The following is a 27,611-nucleotide window of genomic DNA, read 5'->3' as shown; positions in this document are numbered from 1 at the left end:
CACTGCAGTTCTTTCTCTTAACAATAGCATGCAGTAGACCATGAAAGGTACAATTTACCTATCAGTAAGAATGACCAACTTCTACAAAACTCCAGTTGTAACTCTCCTAGGATTTATCCCTGCTGTAGCATAAGGTTATCTCATGTATCTAAAAACTGGTTTTGATATTTGCTCAAAGACCAACAGTCCAACTCTTTGCCCCAAAGACATCAAAGCTATACTCAAGTTATTTCTTTGAGCCCTGAAAATTCTACCCAGTACTAATGTATTTTTCTCCTTTGAGGGCATTTGGCCTAAAGCTTACCCATTTGCTATTGTTTAAAGCTGGTTACCACTTCTATAAAGCAAGTTTCTCCACCAACCTCTCTAGGTTAGCATTGTAGTCAGGTCTTGTCAGAGAAGGCAATGGCACCCCATTCCAGTACTCTTGCCTGGAAAATCCCATGGACGGAGGAGCCTGGTAGGCTGCAGTCCATGGGGTCACGAAGAGTCGGACACGACTGAGCGACTTCACTTTCACTTTCCACTTTCATGCATTGGAGAAGGAAATGGCAATCCACTCCAGTGTTCTTGCCTGGAGAATCCCAGGGGCAGGGAAGCCCAGTGGGTTGCCATCTATGCAGTCACACAGAGTCAGACACGACTGAAGTGACTTAGCAGGTCTTGTGGTCCTAACAGTATTGCATGCCTGATTAGTCACTAAGTCATGTCTGACTCTTTGAGACCCTATGGACTGTAGCCCTTCAGGCTCCTCTGTCCATGGGATTCTCCAGGCAAGAATACTGGAATGGGGTGCCATTTCCTACTCCAGGGGATCTTCACTACTCAGGGATTAAACCTGTGTCTCCTGCATAGGCAGGTGGATTTTTTACCACTGAGCCACCTGGGATGGTGCCTGCAGCCATGAAATTAGAAGACGCTTACTCTTTGGAAGGAAAGTTATGATCAACCTAGACAGCATATTAAAAAGCAGAGACATTACTTTGCCAACAAAGGTCCATCTAGTCAAGGATATGGTTTTTCCAGATTAGAGTTGGACCATAAAGAAAGCTGACTGCCAAAGATTTGATGCTTTTGAACTGTGGTGTTGGAGAAGACTCTTGAGAGTCCCTTGGACTGCAAGGAGATCCAACCAGTCCATCATAAAGGAGATCAGTCCTGAGTGTTCATTGGAAGGACTGATATTGAAGCTGAAACTCCAATACTTTGGCCACATGATGCAAAGAACTGCCTCATTGGAAAAGAGCCTGATGCTGGGAAACACAACAGAGAATGAGATGATTGGATGGCATAACCGACTCAATGGACATGCTGCTGCTGCTGCTGCTGCTGCTAAGTTGCTTCATTTGTGTCTGACTCTGTGCGACCCCAGAGATGGAGGCCCACCGGGCTCCGCCATCCCTGGTATTCTCCAGGCAAGAACACTGGAGTGGGTTGCCATTTCCTTCTCCAATGCATGAAAATGAAAAGTGAAAGTGAAGTTGCTCAGTCGTGTCCAACTCTTAGCGACCCCATGGACTACAGCCTACCAGGCTCCTCCATCCATGGGATTTTCTAGGCAAGAGTACTGGAGTGGGGTGCCATTGCAGTCTGGGTAAACTCCAGGAGTTGGTGATGGGCAAGGAGGCCTGGCATGCTACAGTCCATGGGGCCACAAAGAGTCAGACATGACTAAGCCTGAAATAAACTGAACTGAACCACTTGGGAATAGATGACCCACCCTTTCCCATGTGAAACTCCAGTACTTTGGCCACTCATGGGAAGAGTTGACTCACTGGAAAAGACTCTGATGCTGGGAGGGATTGGGGGCAAGAGGAGAAGGGGACGACAGAGGATGAGATGGCTGGATGGCATCACTGACTCGATGGACGTGAGTGATGCTATCCTGAGTGAACTCCAGGAGCTGGTGATGGACAGGGAGGCCTGGCGTGCTGTGATTCATGGGGTCGCAAAGAGTCGGACACGACTGAGCAACTGAACTGAACTGAACTTTCCCATGCAGCCGGTCCCTGATGCAGTTCTGATTTATGACCACTAGGAGCAGGCTCTCCATTTCTGCCTCAAAATCCAAAGCCAGTTTTGAGAAAGTCTCCAAGTCTCCTGATGGTCTTCATTTGAGTAATTTCTCAATTACAGGGGGAATGAAGGGCAATGGAAAGAAAATGGGATTTTGTATTTAGAATATATGGAACAGAAGCCTGATGTTTCTCTTCACTTGTGTTTACTGGGTATTTCACTTCATTGAGTTGGTTACATTATTAATTAGAATAAGATTGCATTGGAATAACAAATGGGGATTGCTTAGTGTTATTCCTGGAACAGTGTGGGCACTTATTACATGGGGTATCAACAATCAAATAGAGAAAATCATGTGTTTTCTTAATATATTTACCCATTTTCTACATTTGACTTCCCATTTTCTCTGTGACACACTAGCAAAAGCATTTCACTTACTGTCCTAAAAAATGTTTACATATTCCTAGTATTATTGCTTTAGAAATAATATTTAGTATTTATTTAAATCTTCATCATGTAACAGGAATATTCTAAAAGTTTAGAGAGGGATTTTGTTTTATTCATTTTTTTTGTTGAAATATAGCTTATTCACAATATCATGTTAGTTTCATATGTGTGAAGTGAATGTCACTCAGTTGTGTCTGACTCTTTGCAATCCCACGGACTATACAATCCATGGAATTCTCTGGGCCAGAATACTGGAGTGGGTAGCCTTTCCCTTCTCCAGGGGATCTTCCCAACCCAGGGATCAAATCCAGGTCTCCCGCATTGCAGGTGGATTCTTTACAGCACAGTAGTTTAGATACACAAACATACACACACACCTATGTGTGCATATATAGGGTTTCCCTGTTGGCTCAGACAGTAAAGAATCTGCGTGCAATGCAGGAGACCATGGTTCAATTCCTGGGTCAGGAAGATGCCCTGGAGAAGGTAACGGCAACCCACTCCATTATTCTTTCCTGGAGAAATCTATGAACAGAAGATCCTGGCAGGCTACAGTCCATGGGATATACACACATAAATATATTCCTTTTCAGATTCTTTTCCCTTACAGATTAACACAAAATATTGAGTATAGCTCCCTGTGCTATGCAATAGGTCTTTGTTGGTTATCACTGAAAGTTCTATATGCATCCCCTTATCTAACCATCAGTAAACATTCTTCATTATACTTTTTATACTACACTAGGGCTTCCCTGGTGGCTCAGATGGTAAAGAATCTGCCTGCAATGCAAGAGATCTGGGTTTGATCCCTGGGTTAGGTTAGGAAGATCCCTTGCAGATGGAAATGCCTACCCGCTCTAGAATCCTTGCCTGGAGAATCCTTTAGGACAGAGGAGACAGTCTATGGTGTTGCAAAAAGTCCAATACGACTGAGTGACTAACATTTTCACTTCATGTCATACAATTATTAAATCATTTTATGAAAGAGGAAATTGAGCCTTAAAAATAGAATATAAGCTTGCTTCAGGTCACAAACTTGTAAGAAAGAGCCATATTCAAACTTAACCCAATGCAAACTTCTGAACTCTTAACTATTATACTTTGCTAAATTACTGCTAAAACTTATTAATAATAAGCATAAAAGAAGAAAGAGTAGTATATTAGTGGAGTGTAAGTCACGTTTCATGCACAGCACCTACTCTAGAGCCACTGAAAATAATCTTACAGGTCACTCTTAGACTATTGTTCAAACATTTTATTTAGGTGTCTTATTAAAGATTATACAGATATGTAAATAGATTGAGTATCCTATGTTTCATTGAGGGGTTATAAATTTTAAGTGAAAAAAATATCAACTGAATAAAGGCTTTGGGCAAAAATTAAAGGAAAGAAGGGGAGCAGCAAGAAAAATACTTTTCTTACAAGAAATAAAAAGAGAAGAAGCCAAGCATGGCAGTACAATTCCATCAATTTCAACTTGGGGAAATGCAAAATCTTTGTGTGGTTGCACAGATGACTTCCTTGCCAAAATCCCTTTCTACCTTTGAAGGAGGACTAATAAAGATACATCCACTCTCTACTTAAATTTGCATTTATGTAGCTGCTGTAAAACATTGCAGCTGTGAAATGCCTCCAACGCAAATGCATTTTCTAAACTTCACCCCAAATTTTAGTAATGACAATCCTAGTGTAGCAGATTTATTTCCTCAATACCCTTTGAAATGGTTGCTGTCTGTGGTTTATCCCTTTCATTACAAATAAGAAACACCTACTGGCTTAAGACTCACAGGGTTCCTTTACGATCACACATACACATCCTATATTCAGTTATACTTATTTGTATATTATACATATAATGATCCTAGAATAAGGAATGAATGAATAAACAGATATCATTTCTGAGATAAAAATATGGCCATATAAAGAAATTCCCAGCAGCAATAAGAGATGAAAAACAGTAAGAATGTATGTAATCTATAAAATATGCTATTACTTATCAACTGTTATTCTGTGTATGTAATTACCTGTTTTCAAACAAATGTTTAAGCCTACAAAATGTTTGAAGTGCTTATTATAACTGGTAGCTGAAACTGACCAAATTCTTACTAGTCATCTTTAGTGATTAACTGACACACTCCACTTGGTAAGATATACTTTCTTTTTCTGCTATAGAAACTCTACCCTGTTGCCAGTCTCCTTTAGAAATGCAGAACTAATCTTTTGATGAAGACAATTTAGTATAATCACACTTCTGCTATATAAAAATAATCCCATCTCCCTTTGAGCTTTCCTTTCTCTGATTTAAAAACCAAAAACACTTTTCATCTTTATCATAGAACTACATTTTCATCTCATTGTTATTCTTTACTTTTAATAAAAATTTGTCCATCACACAAAAATGGTTTTATTAATGATGAATGCCAAATCAGGTTAAAATCATCTCGTACCTCAAAGTTATCATTCAAAAATCTATGTAGAAGTCAATTTTCCTGACCCTTTTTAAACAGTGAAAGCCAAACAGTAAAAGAAATGAAAACCATAATCCTTCAAGTCATCACATGTAAAATTTCTCCAGTTTGTGTATTATTCTTAAAGGAGGAGAATAAAGGCCCAATTCACTCTATTTAACTTTTGAAATATTTATGCACATTTAAGGATTTCTATGATGGCTTCCCTCATGGCTCATACAGTAGAGAATCCGTCTGCAATGCAGGAGACCAGGGCTCGTTCCTTGGGTTGGGAAAATCCCATGGAGAAGGGACTGGCAACCCACTCCAATATTCTTCCCTGGAGAATCCCCATGGACAGAGGAGTCTGGCAGGCTACAGTCCATCGGGTTGCAAAAAGTTGGACACAACTGAGTGTCTAACACACACCAAGAATCTCTATAAATCTAAGAAATAGGTTAAGGGAAAAATACTTTCAAGATAGTTAAAATGGATATATAGATAACTTACATCTTCTCCACACTATAAAAAACTTGCAATTCATCAATATTTGTATCTCACCAACACAAGTGATTGGACTGCAAGGAGATCCAACCGGTCCATCCTAAAGGAAATCAGTCCTGAATATTTATTGGAAGGACTGATGCTGAAGCTGAAACTCCAATACTTTGGCCACCTGATGCAAAGAACTGACTCATTGGAAAATACCCTGATGCTGGGAAAGATTGAAGGCGGGAGGAGAAGGGGACTACAGAGGATGAGATGGTTGGATGGCATCACTGACTTGATGGACATGAATTTGGGTAAACTCCGGGAATTAGTGATGGACAGGGAGGCCTGGCGTGCTGCAGTCCATGGGGTTGCAAAGAGTCAGACATGACTGAGCAACTTAACTGAAGTGACTGAATACAAGTGATTATGTTGACTGAATTTAGGTAGACTGAAGGTGGAATCAAGTTTGCCAGGAGAAATATCAATAACCTCTGATAGGCAGATGATACCACCCTTATGGCAGAAGTGAAGAGGAACTAAAAAGCCTCTTGATGAAAGAGAAAGAGGAGAGTGAAAAAGTTGGCTTAAAGCTTAACATTCAAAAAACTAAGATCATGACATCTGGTCCCATCACTTCATGGCAAACAGATGGGGAAACAGTAAATAGTGGCAGACTTTATTTTCTTGGGCTCCAAAATCACCATAGCCATGAAATTAGAAGACCCTTGCTCCTTGGAAGAAAAGCTATGACCTACCTAGATAGCATATTAAAAAGCAGAGACATTACTTTGCCAACAAAGGTCTGTTTAGTTGAAGCTATGGTTTTTCCAGTAATCCTCTATGGATGTGAGAGTTGGACTATAAAGAAAGGTGCACACCAAAGAATTGATGCTTTTGGACTGTGGTGTTGGAGAAGACTCTTGCGAGTCCCTTGGACTGCAAGGAGATCCAACCAGTCCACCCTAAAGGAAATCAGTCCCGAATATTCATTTGAAGGACTGAAGCTCCTATACTTTGGCCACCTGATTCAAAGAACTGACTCATTGGAAAAGACCCTGATGCTGGGAAAGACTGAAAGAAGGAGGAGAAGTGGATGACAGAGGATGAGATGGTTGGATGGCATCACTGCCTCGATGGACATGAGTTTGAGCAAGCTCCAGGAGTTGGTGATGGAGAAGACTCTTGAGAGTCCCTTGGACTGCAAGGAGATCCAACCAGTCCATTCTGAAGAGATCAGCCCTGGGATCTCTTTGGAAGGAATGATGCTAAAGCTGAAACTCCAGTACTTTGGCCACCTCATGCGAAGAGTTGACTCACTGGAAAAGACTCTGATGCTGGGAGGGATTGGGGGCAAGAGGAGAAGAGGATGACAGAGGATGAGATGGCTGGATGGCATCGGTGACTCGATGGACGTGAGTCTCAGTGAACTCCGGGAGTTGATGATGGACAGGGAGGCCTGGCGTGCTGCAATTCATGGGGTCGCAAAGAGTCGGACACGACTGAGCGACTAATCTGATCTGATCTGAGCAACTGAACTGAAGGAATCTTCCAAAGTTAAATTCTATCCAATCAGTGGCACACACCAGTCACTAAGCGGCGCTCAAGGCTCCCCCCTAATCTCTCTCGTATTTGCCTAGAAAGCATGAATCAACTGACGGGTTATCTTAGAGCACTCGTTTTCTTTGATAACAAGTGTCACAACTTATTAAAATTATCTGTTTGTTGTTTGCATCTTTCCTGGAGTATACTGGCCCCTGTGGAGGGTAAAGACCTTCTTCATCATTTTATCACTACTAGATACACTGCACTGGGTATAGAATATGAACCTTATCATTATTTACTGAATGAAAGGGAAAGCCAGTAAAGTAATGAATGGAATTATCAGGAGGGAACAGAGTCGTTCATGCATAGGGTTGTTACTGCCATAGGGACCCTCAACACTTGTGAGTGGCCTTTGCCTGCAAGCAGTGGCTTTCAGGGGCAACGACAGTCACAGCAGCAAGCGCTGTTCTTATTCTTTCTTTTTCCTGGCACATTTTCCCCTTGGATTCCCCTCTTCATCACTGGAATATAGGATATGCTGACACAGACAGGGTTCAAAGATAAAGAGACCTAGGGAGTCACTTAGGGACTGTTCATTCTGTTTTTTTTTTTTTTTTCCCTCCTCTTATGTCTGAGACTGGACGACTCCAAGCAACATACACCACAGTACCCAGAGTTCAGGCTAACTCTGCAAGACAACCTTGCTATGAAGCACTTTCACTTTCCAAGTGTTGTCAAGATAGACTCCTTCTAAATTTAGTTTTATTCCATAATCACTCTAAAGGCAAAGGGATCCCATGGGCTTGGAAATACAATCCTGCAGTTATCATCTTAGTCTCAACATCTGTCAAAAACCCAAATCCAGATGTGGACCAGATTAGAATAATATAAATACTTTAAACATCCAAATTCTTCCTGCCAGGATTCTGACACAAATTTGATTGCCATCAAAAAAAGGAAATGCCTAAGTATTTATAAAAATGAAAGAACCATTGCATTTACACAGAAAGAAATCAAAGATCTGAAACTGTTTCACACATTTTGAGCTTCTTCTTGTTTATGCTATAAGGGAAGTGCTTATAACAAAGTCACCTGGGAACTTCTTACTTTTGGAAAAGTAAATGAGGTTTATGGTTCCATGTTCCTGGGGAATTTGCACAGTAAAGAAAGGCAATCTAAAATGTACTAACACTTGTTCCAGAGGGCAGTTTCCACAAAACTTGTAAAAGGCAATTTTTGGAAGTATCATGAGCAATTAAGATAATGCTTCAGTGTACCTATTGAGATATTAATGAACTCCCAGTGGGGCACTATTAAATTCACAGCTGGCAGTAATTCTACTCTTAGTTCTTATTAAACTTTATTGATATGGATCCCCCTGAAAAGGAAGAAATGGTGAAATAATCCTTTCAGGTTCATTCTTTGAAGCATCACTCTCCATGATTTATACGTATATCTTCCCTAGATAACACCTCTGCTCACATTAGGATGGGTGGGTTTCAATTCTGATTTTTGATAGTGTTCTTTATTTCAAAGTACTGAGGAATGACTAATACTTTTGAATGCATTTAAAGTCTGGAATCTCACTCAACTTTAAATTACTCATGACAGAGTTTATCATCAAATATTACAGCTCTTTTTCCTTTGCCTTTTATTTCTTTAATTGCATGACACCAAATACCTTCAATATTCTATAAGTGGTAGTAACCATCTTCTTGGAACCAAGTAATTTTATGCATAGATTGCAAGGCAAATAAGTCTAATGCATATTTCAATGGAGAAGGCAATGGCACTCCACTCCAGTACTCTTGCCTGGAAAATCCCATGGATGGAGGAGCCTGGTGGGCTACAGTCCATGGGGTCGCTAAGAGTCAGACACGACTGAGTGACTTCACTTTCACTTTTCACTTTCATGCATTGGAGAAGGAAATGGCAACCCACTCCAGTGTTCTTGCCTGGAGAATCCCAGGGACAGGGGAGCCTGGTGGGCTGCCATCTATGCTATCTATGGGGTCACACAGAGTCGGACACAACTGAAGTGACTTAGCAGCAGCAGCATATTTCAAAGAATGTTATTTTTATTATAGATTGATTAAATATCTGTTTACCAGGCTTTGGGGTATGCAGTACTTTACATATAGAATTCCATGGAATTCTGCAACACCCTATAATAGACACGTGCTTCCTAGGTGGCACAGTGGTAAAGAACCCACTGGCCAAGCAGGAGATGGGAGTTTGATCCCTGTGTCGGGAAGATCTCCTGGAGAAGGAAATGGCAACCCACTGCAGTATTCTTGCCTACAGAATCCCATGAACAGAGGAGCCTGGCAGGCTACCGTCCAGGTCGTCCAGTTCGGGTCTTCCAGTTCGGGTCATAAGAGTCAGACATGACTTAGTGACTAAACAATGTAACGGATACACATATTACCACAAATAGTGACTATTTTGCCTTCCACATCACTGAGTTCCTGTAGCTTGCATAGAGATGACCGTACAGAAGGGTCCACATGCTTTGTGTGACAAGAGCTGATCAACAAAAACACAGGATTCCTTTAGCTACATGGTTGACAGAGGGAATCACACATGATCCAGGCCAAGGTGAATGAACACGAGAGATGCAGTATTGAGGCAAGGTCAGAATTAACAGACAAAAGAAACATTCTTACCAAAATGTCTGAGAGATAATAATCTAAGCCTGTGGTTAGTGATGACAATGAAGATGATTTTGCTGGGGGAAAGGAGGAAAGCCTTCACATCTCACAGGTGGCAAATCTTAGAAACAAGACTGGAGATAAAACTTGTCTCTCCCCATTTCAAACACAAGATCAAGAGAAAACTGTAACTCCAGGGTGGTTTATAGCAGCCAAAACAGAAACACCTGGACCTGCCATCAGGTCAGACAAACTCTCCAGGATTATTTCTCTATCCATAAAATGAAGTTAATCAGACGGACCTAAGATGTACCTCAGGGAAAACATGACTTATTTCCAAATGAAAATGGTACATATCATAGTCACATACAGGGCTGTTCTGTCCGGTGCTATCTACTTAGATAGGCACTCTGGTTACAAGTGTGTGAGGGGTTGCACGTGTGTGTGTGTGTGTGTGTGTGTGTGTGTGTGTGTGTGCAGCATGTAAACGGGCTTTCTGAGGCCTTCTGTAGATTAGAGAAACACTTCTACCTATCTTTCCATAACATAAAATGACAATGGACAAAGCAAAATTTCCCTCCCAACATGGCACCACAGAAATCACTAGCATATATTTGAAGCAAAAAGAGAAGAAAAGCACAGAAATAACTGTTACAACCTTTCAGGGTTCATACTAATCTTACATGTCTATGAAATATTTCTTTCTGTCCAGTATTCCTATACACAATCATATATTAAGAAACAAAAAGTAATCAACATAAATACTTAGCATTTCTTAATACATTAGAAATGATCGTAGGTCTCTTTCGGCCTCTGAGGTTCAGATTTACACCTAGAGGTTTGGTTTCAAACCCAAAGGGCTGACTTTTTTTAAATTAATTATTTTAACTGGAGGGTAATTACTTTACATATTGTGATGGTTTTTGCCATATATCAACATGAATCAGCTAAGGGTGTGCATGTGTTGCCCCATCCTGAGCCCCCCTCCCACATCTCTCCCTAGCTTATCCCTCTAGGTTGTCCCAGAGCACTGACTTTGGGTGCCCTGCTTCATGCATCAAACTTTCACTGGCCATCTATTTTACATATGGTAATGTACCTGTTTCAATGCTAATCTCTCAAATCATCTCACCCTCGCCTTCTCCCACAGAGTCCAAAAGTCTGTTCTTTACCTGTGTTTCTTTTGCTGCCTTGCATATAGGATCATGGTTACTGTCTTTCTAAATTCTATATATATGTGTGTGTGTGTTAATATACAGTATTTGTGTTTCTCTTCTGACTTACTTCACTCTGTATAATAGGCTCCACTTCCATCCACCTCATTAGAATTGACTCACATGCATTCCTTTTTATAGCTCAGTAATATTCTATTGTGTATACGTACCATAGTTTCCTTATCCATTCATCTGCCGATGGACATCTGGGTTGCTTCCATGCCCTAGCTATTTTAAGGTGTTTCTCCAACGGATAAATGTCAAATCTCTACAGAATGACTTCTCTTGACCTTGGTACTACTGATGTCGGGGTCAGATAATTCTTTGTGTGGTAGGAAGAAGGGCCATCATGTGCAGTGTAGGCTATTCAGGAGTATCCCTGACCTCTGTCCCCAGATAATAGTAGTGTATCTAGCAGTTTTCATAATCAGAAATGACTGCAGACAATGCAAAGTATCCGTGTGTGTGTGTGTGTGTGTGTGTGGCATTAGGGAGCAGGGAGGCAGTTCAAAATTGCTGTGGTTGAGAACCACTGGGCATCAGGTTTGTCGGGGCAAAGGGACCACCACAGTCACAGCAACGTGGTCACAACGTGAAAATAAGAGGAGATCTTTTTTATTGTCTTGTGGCCTCTCTATCTCATCTGTTTTTCTTTTCTACCTGCCAACTTTCCCACTTACCCAAAGCTCAGTGTGTTCCCAGCCACCTCAGTCATCTGGTCTCTAGGAAGAGAGCACAATGACAATGCTACCAAAAGGCTCAGTCCTTTACAGGGATGCAGCCAGGAAACCCTTAAAGTGAAGACAGTGCTTTTCAGGAGAGAATGAAATTAAATCTAAACTGATTTTCTGTTTGAGAACCATTGCCACCTTCCTGAGTACATTATAGTTAAAAAAAAAAAAAAAACTTGATTATTATGGATGGTTGAAAATGAAGCATTATAGTTAATTGAATATTTTAGCAAACTATGAGCTAGCCTTTGTGTAAATTCCAGTTGTGAAAAAGCAAGAGCGTAATAGAGTGTACTGCAAAATGCTCCTGAATATGATGCAATCTTCTCTCAACGATTCTGAAACCACTTTCAGGGTCAGGGTCTGGCAGGGCGGCAGGCACTCTGACTCTCATTTTATAAGACTACAGATGCAGACATTCCAGAAGGTGAAGTCAAATCTGTGCTGATCCTTTGATTCCCTGAAAGAGGCTTACTTGACAAACATTTCTTATTTACTTTTTCCCCTCACAAAAAAAAGAGGAAAACTATGCTGCCTGTTTTAGCTTTCATATGGCTCAAATTTCAAGTAAATAAGAATTTGATGACTATGCGTTAATGCAAAAAAGATAATTCATAAGAGTTTTGCACAGTAAATAATTCCTATTATTTAATTCAGATAATGCAAAACTACAGAAGAAGCATATAACCATTTTTTAGCTGTAAAGTTTAGAAGCTATATACATAATAATTAAGGAGATAAACCAGTTTTAGAAGTCTGACAACCTAATATATAAACATATAAGTACCTCGTATACATATATATATATATATATACACACACACACGTGTGTGTGTTTACATACAAATATACATGCAACCATAAAAGTACCCAGACATACACATGCTTATAACACACACACACACACACACACACACAGCATATTATACACACACACACACACACACACAGATACATACTGTGAAGAAAACAAAATGGTTAAATAAGAGAATAACTTGGAGTGGTACCATAGAAAGGGAGAAGGTAAAATTTGAGCTAAGTAGCATTTTAAAGCCTCCAAAGTGTCCTAAAGCATAGACAGACAGACAGAGACACACTCACAGAAAACATCCAAGTTATTCCAAAATACATATGTAACTAAGTTTATCAGACCAGATACATTTCCCAGGCCACTTTACAGACCATTTACAGTAAATACATTTATTTAACCACTTTACAGACTAATGCACTTACTTCGCTGTGGCCTTCTCTTATTTAAATATAAGCTTATGTACTGCCTCCTATCTTTGCTTATTTAAATCCTAATACTGCTTCAAGATGCAGATGTATTATATACAAACCGCTTTGTGGAATTTCCCCTGATCCTCTCCAGCACAGCAAAGAGTTCTCTCTTGGGTCCTCCATCACTCTCTGCTGTGACTCAACTCTCATCCCATTTTTATTATTACCATTGTTGCATGCTACGAGATTCCATGAGGAAAGAAACTATGTTTTCTTTTATGTATCTTATCAGACCACATCATGTACAATATAAATGTGCAGAAATATTGAGGTGTCATTGGTATCTGAAAGTCACAGGTGAGGATACTTTGGGCTACAAGTAACCTTATAGTGATGTATATTACTCAATTATTAGTGAGTTGGAACCAACAAGGATTTACTGCAGAGCATAGGGAACCATACTCAATATTTTGTAATTACCTATAAGGAGAAAGAATCTGAAAAGAAAAAATAGATACATATATATGTGTAACAGAATCACTTTGTGCATACCTGAAACTAAAACAACCCTGTAAGTCAACTATACTTCAATAAATAAATAAGCAGTGACTTAGAAAATAAAATCACAAAATAAATCTGGAGGTACCTGGTTTTCAGATTGGTTTAGTGACGCAACCATGCCAGGGCATTAGATTTTTTCCCTGATGTTCTCTTCACCTTTGTGTCAGATTCATAAGGTGATTCCTGATGCTTTAGGCATCACACTCCACATGACATTAAGATAAGGAAGGGAGGTAGGACTTCTCTGGTGGCCCAGCGGTTAGAAGTCCACCTAACAATGCACAGGACGTGGGTTCGATCCCTAGTCTGGGAAGATGCCACATGCCAAGGAGCAACTGAGCCCCACGCTGCAACTACTGAAGCCCAAACGTTCTAGAGCCTATGCTCTGCAGTGAGAGAAGCTGCCACAGTGAGAAGCCTGTGCACCACAGTGAAGAGTAGCCCTGCTCACCAGAACTAGAGGAAGCCCAGAGGCAGCAACAGAGACCCAGTGCAGCAACCCCGCCCCCACCAATTAATAAGAACAACAATAGAGAAGGAAGGGAGAGCTCTGGTAGACAAAGCCTTTCGCTTTTATCTATCTGATTTCTGACCAAGGAGATTTTATTTTGGAATGTTCCTCTCCTCATGATATTTTCCTCAGAACTCATTGGCTGAAACTTCATCATATTATCATCCCTCCTCTAAGCGATGATAGCCATGACTGACTTATGATTCATCCCCTGAGGATGGGTTTCCTCTTTCTACAGGGAAAGTCTGGATTCTCTTCACAGGAAAGAAGATAGATAAGTGAATATTTGGCAAATTAATAATTGTGTCTCATGGCAAGAGACACAAAAATTAACTTGAATTTGACATACTTGCAGCATGCAAGAATTTTTTTTTTGAAGAATGCATAAAGAATTCCCTGAATGCATTCACACATTGTTACTCACATGTGATGGAATATAATGCGTGACTTTTATATTTGGTCTACCATCCTTTTCTTCCACAGAATCATTAGATTAGTCTTGTTCCCCAGAAACCACTTTGGTGGGGGAAACTGGTCTAAATCAAATACTGAAGGGTCACTAAGGTGAGAACAACCCTAAGAAACTGGAATTTTGGAGAAGACGTGACCAAGAGATGTTGAAGCTAAGTGGAGGACAGAAGGCAGTTTTCCCCAGCAAAGAAGCAAAGAAAAGCCTGCTCTGGATAGGATAAAGACAAATGTAGAGAGTAATGAAGAGCAGGCTTCTTCTTAAGAAAATAGAGAAACTTGTATGGCTTGATGGTAGAATCCATAATTCCACTTTATTTATAGAAAAGGATAAGATAAGATGATAAACTAAACTTAATGTCTACTTAAATTTATTTTGTATCTTCTCTTATTACAGTAATTATTCTTATAGGCTAAGAAAACATGAAACATCTTTGTAACATCAGTGACAGCACTCTCGGGAGAACAGTTAGGTGACACATAAACAGAAATTCCAAGAGTTATTACTAAGTCCCAAATACCTCCACGGTAATAATTAAGGGGCGCCTTCACTCAAATACCTGCATCTCTTAACATGGATACAATCAGGGAAAATGTCAGTGATTCTTCAATGAGGTCTCTGGGATGAAAGGTTCACATGGTTCATTTGGTATCAGAAGCAGGCTATTCCCTGCTTTAGGGGCAATAAGGAATCTGCTGATTTTGTTCATAAGGAACTCCAGTGCCTGCAGATCACAGGGAATGGTGGAAGAAACAAAGCTGAACATTTGTCTATTTTCTCTCAGCCCATCTTCCTAGTCTCTGGATGGACAAAGAAGATATAAGGGAAAACTAACAGTAAAGGTTTGGAATGGTTATGCTTTAACTAGACATCCAAAATATTGTGACGTTCATCTAGGATTAATAGAACTTGATATAACTGCTGTTAAATATTTGAATTTATATTAAACAGAATGCAAACAGCAAGCCAGTGGGCTTGTAATGGTTTCTGTTCTCACGTCTTTCATTGGCCCAAACACCTCCCTCTAGAAATAAAATTATTTCACCCACCCCTATTTTAGCTGCAGCTTTTAGAATCAGGAGACTGTTTCTCAGTTAAATATGTATGTGACAAAGTACTTACTGTAAAATTCTCAAGATATTGTTCAGGGTGTGGTAGCCTGGTAGGTTCTCTTCACAGCACATTGTCAGAAATATGTATTTGTTCCAGAATTTACCATTTTTAAGAATCCTTCCCTATATCCTGTAGCTTCTGCTATCTCATTACCTGCTACCATATCATCTTCTAATTACCATGATTGCATATTTTTACATGTAATTTGAGGTTGACTGCTGCCTGTGGAGACTGAGGATGAGAAAGAGAATGTCATCAATGGAGCTCTACAAGGTGGATGTTAGTTAATGCAGCTGCTTCTGGAAAGAGAGATGGAACTGTTAATCCCCTCCACACTGCATGGATTCCCAGTAGAGGCAAGCTTTGGCTAGACTTCAGCATTTTGTCCTCTTCCTGACCTTTTCTTTAGAAGTCAGGTTGCAAGGACAATGCTTCTCAAATGGTCAAGGATACAATGTTAGTGCTAATGGATTCAGATCTCTACTTTTACAGAAGGAAATGATACTCAGAGAGGGACAGTAATTTATCAAAACACACACTGTCATACAGTGACCGGGAAAGGACTAAAATCTTTGTTTGACTAGGTCCTATAGTGATCTTCTAAAATTTTCTACTGTTTCAAGTGTTCAGTCCCTCTCTGTGTTATATTTCAGAGTTAGTGTGACATTTTGATTTTTAAGCAGTAAGAATTAGAAACCAATTTGAGTGTAAAAATAGAAAATCCCACATAACAGTTGTTCAACATTTATTTCTCTCACATGAAGCTGACAGGTAAAGGTCCAGAGCTGGCCTGAAAGTCCCATGGTTTCCAGGGACTCAAGCTCTTTATACTTCTCTGTTTCAGCATCATATCAAGTTATTGCCATACTCAAGGCCACTTAGGGTCCTGAACACTGTCAAAGCTCCAGCAGCCATAGACTCATTCCTGACAGCAAGATGGGATATATGAACAAAGACAAAAGGGCACCTTTTGCAATTGGGTAAAGTCCTTCAATGGCAACTTCCAAGCTTTGCACACAACACTTCCATCTGTACACCAGTGTCCAAAATAGTTTCATGGTAAACCTAATTGCTGGAAAATATTTTTGAAAAAAAATGTAGTCATTTATTTGTGTACACTGTCTTCCCAAATAAAACCTAGGTTTATCCCTAAGGAAGTAGAATTAATAGGAAGAGAGTGACTATCACTTGCCACAATCCTGAAGGATGGATGAGTTGGCCATGTGTGGCTCTAGGGCAGGAACTATTAAGTAGATACAGCTGACAATTTAGATATGATTAAATCAATCTTTAAACAATTATTTACAAGGCAAAGAAAACAATCAACAGTCAATAATTCCCTAATAGGGTACTCACCATATATCGACCGCAGGTGATAAATACTGATGGCAGCCCTACCATTAGGATTAGCTTACAAATAACCCCCATGCAGTACTCCTATTCACATCAAAACTTTCCAGGCACTAAATCTTTGTGCATCTAATGGCATGACTGACTCAAAGGACATGAGTTTGAGCAGGCTCCGGGAGTTGGTGATGGACAAGGAAGCCTGGCATGCTACAGTCCACGGGGTCACAAAGAGTCGGACACAACTCAGTGACTGAACTGAACTGAATGGCATGACCTTTATTTATAACTCCCCATTTCTTCTGTTATGAACATCCATGATGTTAATAAAAGTGTTCAAGCTTCTACCACCTGAGACTGTTTTAAAAAATTTTATGATATGGGAAGTTTAATTTTATATACATTTGTTTTTTCAAACTTCAACTTATCACAACTTGGTGATAATTCAGTCAAGTTTCTGGTTCTTTCCAGCAGTAATGTCCCTCTATGGATTGGAAAGATAGCTCCCTTAACCTTCACCACTTTGAGCAATTAAGCTGCAACTCTTGATTTCTTCACTACCAGTGGCAGGAAAACACTTAAAGCTATAAAACATAATCCCAAATAAAAGATCCATGATATCTGGTTATCATTATGATCACGCCATATATCCTGTAGCAATGAGCTACAAGGTGTTAGGTACCTATGTTAGGTACCCTGTGCCTATGGGTGTTAGGTATCTGGTTTCTAGCAGTCAGACTCATGTTTACATTAAGGCACAGAAAATAAAATAGAAATAAAATATAATTTTCCTGCTAAAATATCAAAGCTATAAAGACATATCTCATTTCTTACAGGGAATGGATGTACTTTTTTTTTAAGTCACAAATCTTAAATGGTCTCAAGATCAATAACTGTTAAGTAACTTTTTCAAAGTTAAAGAACTATGATGGCAGGTAGAGATTTTTTTCTAATTTCTATTCAATACTTGTCATCTTGTTTTATATCTGCCAGATTTTTTAAGCAAAGGATCACATACATTTATTTAATTTTGAACTTTTCTAGTCTTCCCTTAGCCATCTTTTAACTTTATCTGTCTAATATTGCATTGTATGTGCTTCCTACTTAAAAGAATCCTATTTACCCAGGCTGGCTGTATTATACCTCAGAGAAAAGGGTTCACTTTTCATTCTGATCTTAATCTACTGCCACAGTAAAATCAATAAGCATATTAAGGAATGCTGACTTCTCTGCTTCTGACAGATAATTCACCTAAAACTTTCCAAATCTGAAAACTGACCACTGGAGTTTGGCAAATAATATTCTAAATAAAACAAACGTGAGAAAATTCCACACTAGTCGCTCTTAGGTTTTGAAATATTTGTATATATCCCATGTGTATGTCGCAGAAGGCAATGGCACCCCACTCCAGTACTCCTGTCTGGAAAATACATGGATGGAGGAGCCTGGTAGGCTGCAGTCCATGGGGTCGCTAAGAGTCGGGGGCACAACTGAGCAACTTCACTTTCACTTTTCACTGTCATGCATTGGAGAAGGAAATGGCAACCCACTCCAGTGTTCTTGCCTGGAGAATCCCAGGGACAGGGGAGCCTGGTGGGCTGCTGTCTATGGGGTCGCACAGAGTCGGACAGGACTGAAGCGACTTAGCAGCAGCAGCAGTTAGCAGCATGTGTAGGTGTATGTGTGCTTGTGTCTGTAATGTAATATTTACTACCTTTCTATTTTACTATTACATAATTCAGAGTTTACATCTTCCTAGTTAGTATAAGAAAATAAACCTAAAAACCCACTTACACTCTAAGGAATATTTTAACTAAAAGCTTTTCTAAAGAACATTAATAGTGGAAGGAAGCCATGAACAAAATGAAATGACAACCCACAGAATGGGAGAAAATATTTAAAAACAATGTGACTGACAAGGGATTAATCTCCAAAATATACAAACAGCTCATGTAGCTCAGTATCAAAAAAAGAAACAAGCCAATCAAAAATGGGCAGAAGATCTAATTAGACATTTCTCCAAAGAAGACATACAGATGGCCAAAAATCATATGCAAAGAAGCTCAACATCACCAAGTACTAGAGAAATGAAAGTCAAACCACAATAAGGTATCATGTCACACCGGTCAGAATGATCACCATTAAAAAGGCTACAAACAATGTATGCTGAACAGGATGTGGAGGGAAGGGAACACTCCTACAGTGTCGGTGGGAATGTAAATTGCTACAGTCACTATGGAGAACAGTATGGAGTTGGTTAAAAACTAAAAACAGAGCTATCACATGATTCAGTAACCCCACTCCTGGGGATAAAATATCCAGATAAAACTGTATCTTGAAACATGCACCCCAATGTTCTCTGCAGAATTATTAACAATAGCGAAGACATAGAGGCAACCTAAATATCCATCAACAGATGAATGGGTGAAGAATATACAGTGTATGTACACACACACACAGAAATAAATACATAAAATGGAATATTATTCAGCCATAGAAAAGAAGGAAATAATAATGCCCTTTCCAGCAATATGGTTGGACCTAGAGATTACCATACTGAGTGGTCAGACAGAAAGACAAATATTATATGATATCCCTTATATCAATATGTGAAATCTAAAAAAATAAGATACAAATGAACTTATATACACAAACAGAGGCAGACTCCCAGATATAGAAAACAAGCTTATGGTTACCATAGAGGGAAGGTGAGGTTGTAAATTAGGAGTCTGAAATTAACATATATACACTATTCCATATAAAACAGATAACCAACATGGACCTATTGTAAAGCACAGGGAACTCTACTCAATATTCTGTAATAACGCACACGGGGAAAGAATCTGATAATGAATGAATATATGTATATAAACAGAGTTTGCTATATACCTGAAACTAACCCAACACTGTAAATCTACATATTCCAGTATAAAATAAAAATTTTTAAAGGTGAAATAGGAAGCAATCATCTTGAATTTAGCAGTTGGCAGTATAAAAAATGTGGAAACATTAGCTCTAATTTGTGTGAGATGATACAGCATTGTTGTTTGACCTGGAAGCTCTAATCCATTTTCTCTGTAAGTAAGTAAGTAAGTGTTAGTCACTCAGTCGTGCCCGACTCTTTGCAACCCCATGGACTGCAGCCCACCAGGCTCTTCTGTCCATGAGATTTTCCAGGCAAGGATACTGGAGTGGGTTGCCATTTACCTCTCCAGGGGATCTTCCCAACCCAGGGATCGAACCCTGGTCTCCTGAACTGCAGGCAGATTCTTTACCAACTGAGCTGTGAGGGTGAATCCAGCCACAGTGACTGGTTTGATCCTTTCTCTGATCAGCTCTCGTCACTGAACACTTCACTGGAGCCATTGTGTGGACAATATGAGGGATACCAAGAGCTGTGATCTCTCTTTAGGGGACAGAGAGCTATGACAATGCAAAAATATATGGAAGATGTCTCTAAATACAAAACGGAGAGTCTCTCTCTAAATATCTTCTTCAACCTTCCCAGTAGAACACCAGAATTCCAGATAATTCCACAAGTGAACTCTTTGAAGACAAGCACCATGTCAGTCTGGAGCAGCCTGCAGCTCTGCCCACTGCCTACCTTTGCATGACTGTTCTGAAGAAAAAGGTTTAGATAACTGAGACTTACTCAATCTGTTAGAAGAGGCTTATGTGTATCTTGCTTCCAATATCTCAGAGTCAAGGTGTCCAAAAGCATTAAAAAAACAAACTACAAATTCTATGACCATGAGAAAAAATAGGGGAAAGTCATAGAGGGGAGAGAGAGAGAGTGGAAAATGGAGAGCTTAATAATGGATAAAGAAACAGAAAGACTGAGAAAAAGAGACATGGAAGAGGGAGAAAAAGAGAGAGAAGGAGGAGAGTAACTCAAACAGTTTCTTAAAAAGACAATAACTTTTATCTTGGGAGGTTTAATATTTTGTAAACTAAGTATCCTTTCAAGTTCCCCATGCTGTAAACAGAAATTAACTAACTTACCCTCCAAATCTCACATGGTCCTGGAAACACTGAAAAGTTATAAATGAAACAAGAACTGGAAAACAAGATACTCAGGCATTTATAAGCCTGATCATTCTTTCAACCACCAAATCATGACTCCATCAAAGCTGACAGTCACACTTCCTATGTGACTGGTGGGTTCTTATAGCCATTTAAAAAACAACCTATGCTGTCTAGAGCCTGGCGGTGGACATGTCCAGGGTTATTTTGAATTCACTGCTCTCTGAGTGTTGCACATTTGACCTCTACTGACTATTTAAAAGTGGGAGTTTGAGTGCAAAGTTATAGTAATAGATGGCACTTTCAAAAAGGCAATCTCAAATCTTAACAAACTACCAGAGCACCAGCCTATTTTGAGACAGAAATCACGGAGCCCATCATCAGTCAAGTTCAGGCAATCTGAGCCACCTGAGTAGCCTTCCCAAGTAGCATATCTTCACAACCAGCCAGCATCTTGGAGCTATTTCCAGTCTCACTTTCCTTGGCTCCCAGGCTGTCCTGATCTTGTTCACTTTGCAACAAAGAGATTCTGTTTTTCTATTCTTGGGTTCCCTGACACTGCACAGAACAAATTATAATTAGGAAACCACCTAAAGGGAAGGTGACAATTCGGTTGTCAGTTGTCATGGATAAACCCCACTTCTATCCATGCAAGCAAGGCAAGCCTCTCACCTTCAAAACAGATACAGTGCGGATGCTGTCGTTAGCTGGTTCACTGCCCCGAGAAGGAAGCAGTCACAAAGATGACAGCAAGTACAACAGGGGAAAACATGAACAAACAGAGGACTCCCTCGCCGTGAGTAATTTTACTGCCGGTCTGACTCTAATATGGTGTGGAGTGACGTGAAAGCCACTGCAGCAAGTGGCCCTTATGAGGCTAACTCGGAGCTGTCATGTCAGCGCGCTGGACACAGAGATAAATGAGAGCTACCGTTCAAAAGACACAAAACAAACAAGCAGGTAGCTTGTGGTGGGAACACGTTACCGCTCAGCTGCAGTATGAGATTTTAGCTCAGAATGGATTAAGGAGACGTTATAGCTTTCTTATCTTTAGTCATTTGGATACAAGCTAAAAATCTGTTAGCCTGAGAGATTTTTTTAAATCTCAGATTATTTTTGCCCACAATGGGCAATCTTTGTTCTATGCATGCTCTATGAAAAGCCCAGAGAGTAAAGTACATATGTGAGGATTGGGATGAGACAAAAATAAAGGAAATACTGTAAGTTAAACAAATAATATTCACTTTAGGCCAACATGCTGCTGCTGCTGCTAAGTCGCTTCAGTGGTGTCCAACTCTGTGTGACCCCATAGACGGCAGCTCACCAGGCTCCCCCGTCCCTGGGATTCTCCAGGCAAGAACACTGGAGTGGGCTGCCATTTCCTTCTCCTTGCTGCATTAGGCTAGCATAGTATGTCTCATATACAGAAGGCAGCACTAGGTTAGCCTGTGCAACTGTATCATGGGTGTATTCAATTATTATATTAAATAGTCTCTTTCTTTTTTTCTTTTTTTTAACCAGGCTCCCCCATCCCTGGAATTCTCCAGGCAAGAACACTGGAGTGGGTTTCCATTTCCTTCTCCAATGCATGAAAGTGAAAAGTGAAAGTGAAGTCACTCAGTTGTGTTTGACTCCTGGCGACCCCATGGACTGCAGCCCACCAGGCTCCTCCATCCATGGGATTTTCCAGGCAAGAGTACTGGAGTGGCGTGCCATTGCCTTCTCTGAAATAGTCTCTTTCTTGGATCTGTTTTCTTTCTAAAAGTTGTTCCTTTTGAGGAGAAACAGCCCTGGATTGAAGTCAGTCTATGAACAAATGTCTGAACCACCTCTCTGTTATTAAACAAAAGCATAGTTGGTATAATCCAAGAAACTGAAAACAAGCTAAATTTTGCTCCTAGTAATACTTATCCTGAAAAATAAATGAGCTTTTTATTATTAGATAATTTAATCAAAATGATTCTGGGCTAGCCAGTTTCCAGATCTTATCTCTAATATACCTCCCCTTCCAAGTCTTAATTTTTCCTAATTTCTGGATTCTCTAGAGCTCTCATTTAAAAATATTAATAAAAGGGCCTGCATTACCACATTTCTTCAAATCTAAGGATTCTATACTTCACTTGTAACTTTCCTGAAGTCAGGCTGCTTCTTCAATCACAATGTTGTCAAAATCAAGGTGTACACTTACAGGTCAGAGGTATAACTTCTGATTTAATAATACCTTTTATTTCAACTATACTGATGAATGCCATAAAAAACAAACATATTCTTGGCAGCTCCATCACAGGTAATTATATATTATACTACAGGGTAAGCAGTAGCAGATTAGGGGTGAGGAGAAAGGGGAGAAATACACTCAAAAGTGCTAAGATTAGAACAGACAATAGATCAAGACAAGGGTGGGACATGAAGGCATAGGAATGGGTCCAGGCAGGAATATACTAAAAACAGAAGTACAGTGAAATGGAGACACCCCACCGCACAGACAGTAGGGCAGGACAGGGAACTGATCCACAGGAACTGATGGCTGGATCAAAGTCCCGGCAGACAAGACCTAAACAGCCAAGACTTCCCCCCCACCCATGAGACAGAGGCATTGATGTTCTTTTAAAGACAAAGACAGGCCCAGAAAACACTGAGACCCAAGGGTGATGACTGCATTATTAAGGAGCCTCCACTAGAGTGGCCAGTGAGGGAGTCACAAGGATAATCCCCGAGGTAGTGTATTTCCGAACAATGAGGCATCCCACTTGTTTAACAAGGGTGCTGCTGTTGCTGCTGCTAAGTCGCTTCAGTCGTGTCCGACTCTGTGCGACCCCATAGACGGCACCCCACCAGGCTCCCCTGTCCCTGGGATTCTCCAGGCAAGAACACTGGAGTGGGTTGCCATTTCCTTCTCCAATGCGTGAAAGAAAAAGTGAAAGTGAAGTCGCTCAGTCGTGCCCGACTCTCAAGCAACCCCATGGACTGCAGCCTACCAGGCTCCTCCGTCCATGGGAGTCTCCAAGCAGGAGTACTGGAGTGGGGTGTCATTGCCTGTACAATGGACAATAAGGTATGGTACCTGATTGTCACTGTTTAAACACATCAATTTCCCCAACTCCATTTTCCCCCAAGACATTGGTCATCCTCATCTAAGCAGCCAAAAGAATAGAAGAATGCATTCGCAAATTTTTGGCAAACCTTCCTTTGCTGATAAAGAGAAGTGAATCTGAATAGAGGAGGAGAAAGAAAGAGGGTAAAAGAATACACGATGGGCAAATTACGTGTGTGAATCGTGTATTCACCACTGACACATTCAAAGATGAGCTGTTTATTACAGTAATTCCAATTTACCAATTTCACTTTGAGCAAGGGTGCATAATTTCCATATGTTTCTCAACAGGGAAAATGGAACCCTTTCAAAAATTCCCAGGGCTGCTTTTTTATAGCTACTGGGTTGATCCTACTGCTGACATTCAAGGTTAAACAGATGCCCCTCCTCACAATAACATCCTCGCTAAGAGCTTATTAGTTGCTTTCACTCTTCGATTTACCTGAGACTTAAAAGCTAACTATTATTTTTGAAAACTAATTTGTATCTAATGGCAGGAATCTATCCTGACAGATGTTTGCTAAATAACATGTGCTAGATGCAGAAAACGTTCTCTTACTATAAGCTTCAATAATTTAAAATGTTAGCACTGAAATATCTTTTGCTCGTAAGTATTTTCAAAGCAGAATAAAAGTTAGATAATTACTGTATAGGTAAGTTAGCCAGAGTTTTCAAAGCATTTTTACCACCATTTTCTGCAAAAGTCATCTTGGTGAAATATGTAGTTTTACCAAATTATTTTGCACAGTTTAAAGAGCTAACCATACTAATCACATATAACAATACTTTGACAAATTCTTAATATGTTTATGAGTCATTTTGTCCTTTGGAGAAAGGGTTTCTAATCTGTTTTGACAGCTTACCAGTTTATTATACACAGTATTCAGTGAATTTTAAATAATCACTTTGTACAATGCACACATTTTGTTCTTTATGGTTATTACTTCTTTAGACAGGTTTCCCTTGTGTGAGACAGTAAAGAAGCTGCCTGCAATGCAGGCAAAGCAGTCTTTACGATAAAGAACTCAATATTTTGGGAAAATGTAGTAAATATAAGACTGTACTGCCTACTAACATGTCTGCAGATGGACTGCTAAATCTCACCTTCCCAAGCAGGGACACCCACAGCTACCCGAGCTACGTCTCTGCCCAAGCTTGGGTTTGACCAGCACGTGTTGCTATCATTTTCAGCATCATCTGTAAATTCCATCTCTGCTCCCTCATTGGTCTTTACCTTCTAGTAGTTTCATGTGCCCTTATATCTACAGATGTTCAGTGTATGTCCAGTTGCTCTGTGAGGATCCTTTCACAGGGACTGAGTGGGAGACTGAAAAGAATCAGAAGTAGGAGGAAGTCGGGGCTCAAATCAGAGCCTGGTTGTAAGGGTATCTGGGGAAGAGAATCCACACCTGAATATTTTCAACAGACTGAATTTTTTTTATTCTCCTCTCCCCATATGTTGAAATCCTAACCATCAGAGTTTGAGGAGTTTGGGCCTTTGAGAGTAACTAGGTCATGAGAGAAGAGCCCTCATGAGTGGGATTAGTAGTTTAAGAGAGAGACCCAGGAAGACCCCTTGTCCCATCAGCCATGACCACCGAGAAGATGGTCATCTGTGAGCCAGGAAGCGAGCCCTCCCCACACACCAAACCTGCCAGCACCTCCATCTGGAACTTAGCCTCCAAAACCGTGAGAAATAAATTTGTTTTTTGTAGGTCATCTAGTCCATGGTCTGGAGAAGAAAACGGCACCCCACTCCAGTGTTCTTGCCTGGAAAACGCCATGGACAGAGGGGCCTGGCTGTCTACAGTCCATGGGGTCACAAACAATCAGACACAGCTGAGCAACAGACACACACCTAGTCCACGGTTTTCTGCTACAGCAGCCTGAACTAAGGTGATACTTAAATACACCAGAATGGGGCATAGATTTAAGAAAGAATGCATCATAAAAACTTAAAGAAGGCAGTCACACATTCATCAACAAATCTACACCATAACAGGCAAAGTAACATAAACATCATTCTTTAAAATGGATGAATGGGTAGATGGGAAATGACAGAAACCACGCAAGAAACTAAAACTAGAGCAAAATTCAAATGGTCTGGCTTTCTATACGTGGCAGCTGGGGCTAAAGGCCATTTAGTCACTCCCTCTTAATGTAATCTGTCATAAGATACCTTGAGTTCGGGGCCAAGTCCAAAAGAATATCCCTGGTAGCCGTGGAAGGACCTTATGATGGTCTTTTCACCTAGGGTTCACTCCGTAAATACTGATTGAGCTCTGTATGAGTCGGGAACCCTGCTAGGACTGGGAGTGTGTAACAGCTAAGGAGATTAATATGTGGATGTGGAGAGAGAAGGGGAAGAAAAAGTCACAATAGTGGAACATGATGAGTGCTGAGATCTAGTAAAGTACAGGATGTTAACGAGGGCAAGGTGCAGGGCAAATAAGCTTTGATGGAGCTCAGTGACAATTTAAGATTCTCTGCTGCTTGAGTTTTATCATCCCAACTGTCCTAAGAAAAGTTATTTTTCTAGGAAGTTATAAAGGTAACCTTATTGAGGGCTAAGTATAAAACTGGCTCCAGGCATGTAGAATATTATATGGGTTTTAAGGTTATTGGTCAAATGAATACTTTTGATCCAAGAAGCTAATGGATTTATGGTTTTGGTTGATATTAGAAATGGCAAAAAGTCTTTGATCCACACGTGTGGTTGAAAATTTTGGCATATTTAATGTGAAATATAAAAAATATATATATATATATACACATATTTGTTGATATAGATATATGGGACAACATATATATATATGTATAGTACTATAAATATACATATATATCCATATCACCTTTACAATACTTGCAATACATCTAAATACATGCAGTAGAATCAAGGCATAATCTTATAAAATTATCTACTAAAGTCAACTGCTACACAATCTTATCAAGTTCCCACAAAACTATAAGTGTCTGATAGAAAATGTTTAGTCCCTAAGAGTATTAGGCACTTCTATAGCAAGAGCAGTATTCTGTGTGATCCTTGGAGAAACATTAAATTAATATTGATGATAATGATGATAGAGCATGAGCATTAAAAATCTCCCCAGCTTTTCACTACTTAAACACGTTAGCTACCCTAAGGTAAACTTTGACAACTACCTACCGTTCAAGTGTGAATTTGGGAGGCTGAGATCTTAGACATTCAGAACTCTAGTTTCCCATACAAAAATTTCAATTTTTCCACACTTGACCCAGAGTTTTTTTGTTTGTTTGTTTGTTTTTTCCTTGTGATAGGCTTTCTGATATATGAATATCATCAGGATTTTCCAGCCTTTTTTGTCTGGTTACCCCTTTCTTCTTAGCTCTGTCCACCAGAGACAAAATCTCAAAGGTCTTCAGTACTGTTAAATATTACTGGAAACTTTTTGTGCGTGCTTATGTTATTTCTCACTCTCTTGGGATTTATTTGCAAGAAAGACTGGAGAAAAAAAAAGTCATCATTTGCTACCTTAATGAGAGATTGTCCTCTCTAGAACACTTACAAGGAAAAACCGCATTAAATCAAAACAAAACAAAATGTCATGTAAACAGATTTTACAATGGGAGGAAATGAGCTATGTAAATCAGAGCTCCCATCAGAGTGAAGGGGGAGCGGAAGTCATCTTCTAATACAGGAACCCAATTTTGCTCTACTTGGAATAAATCTAATCTGAATTCATCTACAAAAGA

The 27,611-nt window shown here is 39.9% G+C and overlaps 1 protein-coding gene across 9 annotated transcripts in view; it reads right to left on the bottom strand.

The window, feature by feature from the left end:
• Nucleotides 1-27,611, bottom strand: part of GRM7 (glutamate metabotropic receptor 7) — a 935,325-nt gene that overhangs the window by 645,417 nt on the left and 262,297 nt on the right. The gene's annotated exons all lie outside the window — the stretch shown is intronic.

Source organism: Bos indicus x Bos taurus, chromosome 22 (genome assembly GCF_003369695.1).
Source record: "Bos indicus x Bos taurus breed Angus x Brahman F1 hybrid chromosome 22, Bos_hybrid_MaternalHap_v2.0, whole genome shotgun sequence".
Classification (NCBI taxonomy): domain Eukaryota; kingdom Metazoa; phylum Chordata; class Mammalia; order Artiodactyla; family Bovidae; genus Bos; species Bos indicus x Bos taurus.
This window is presented reverse-complemented; position numbering and strand designations above follow the sequence as displayed.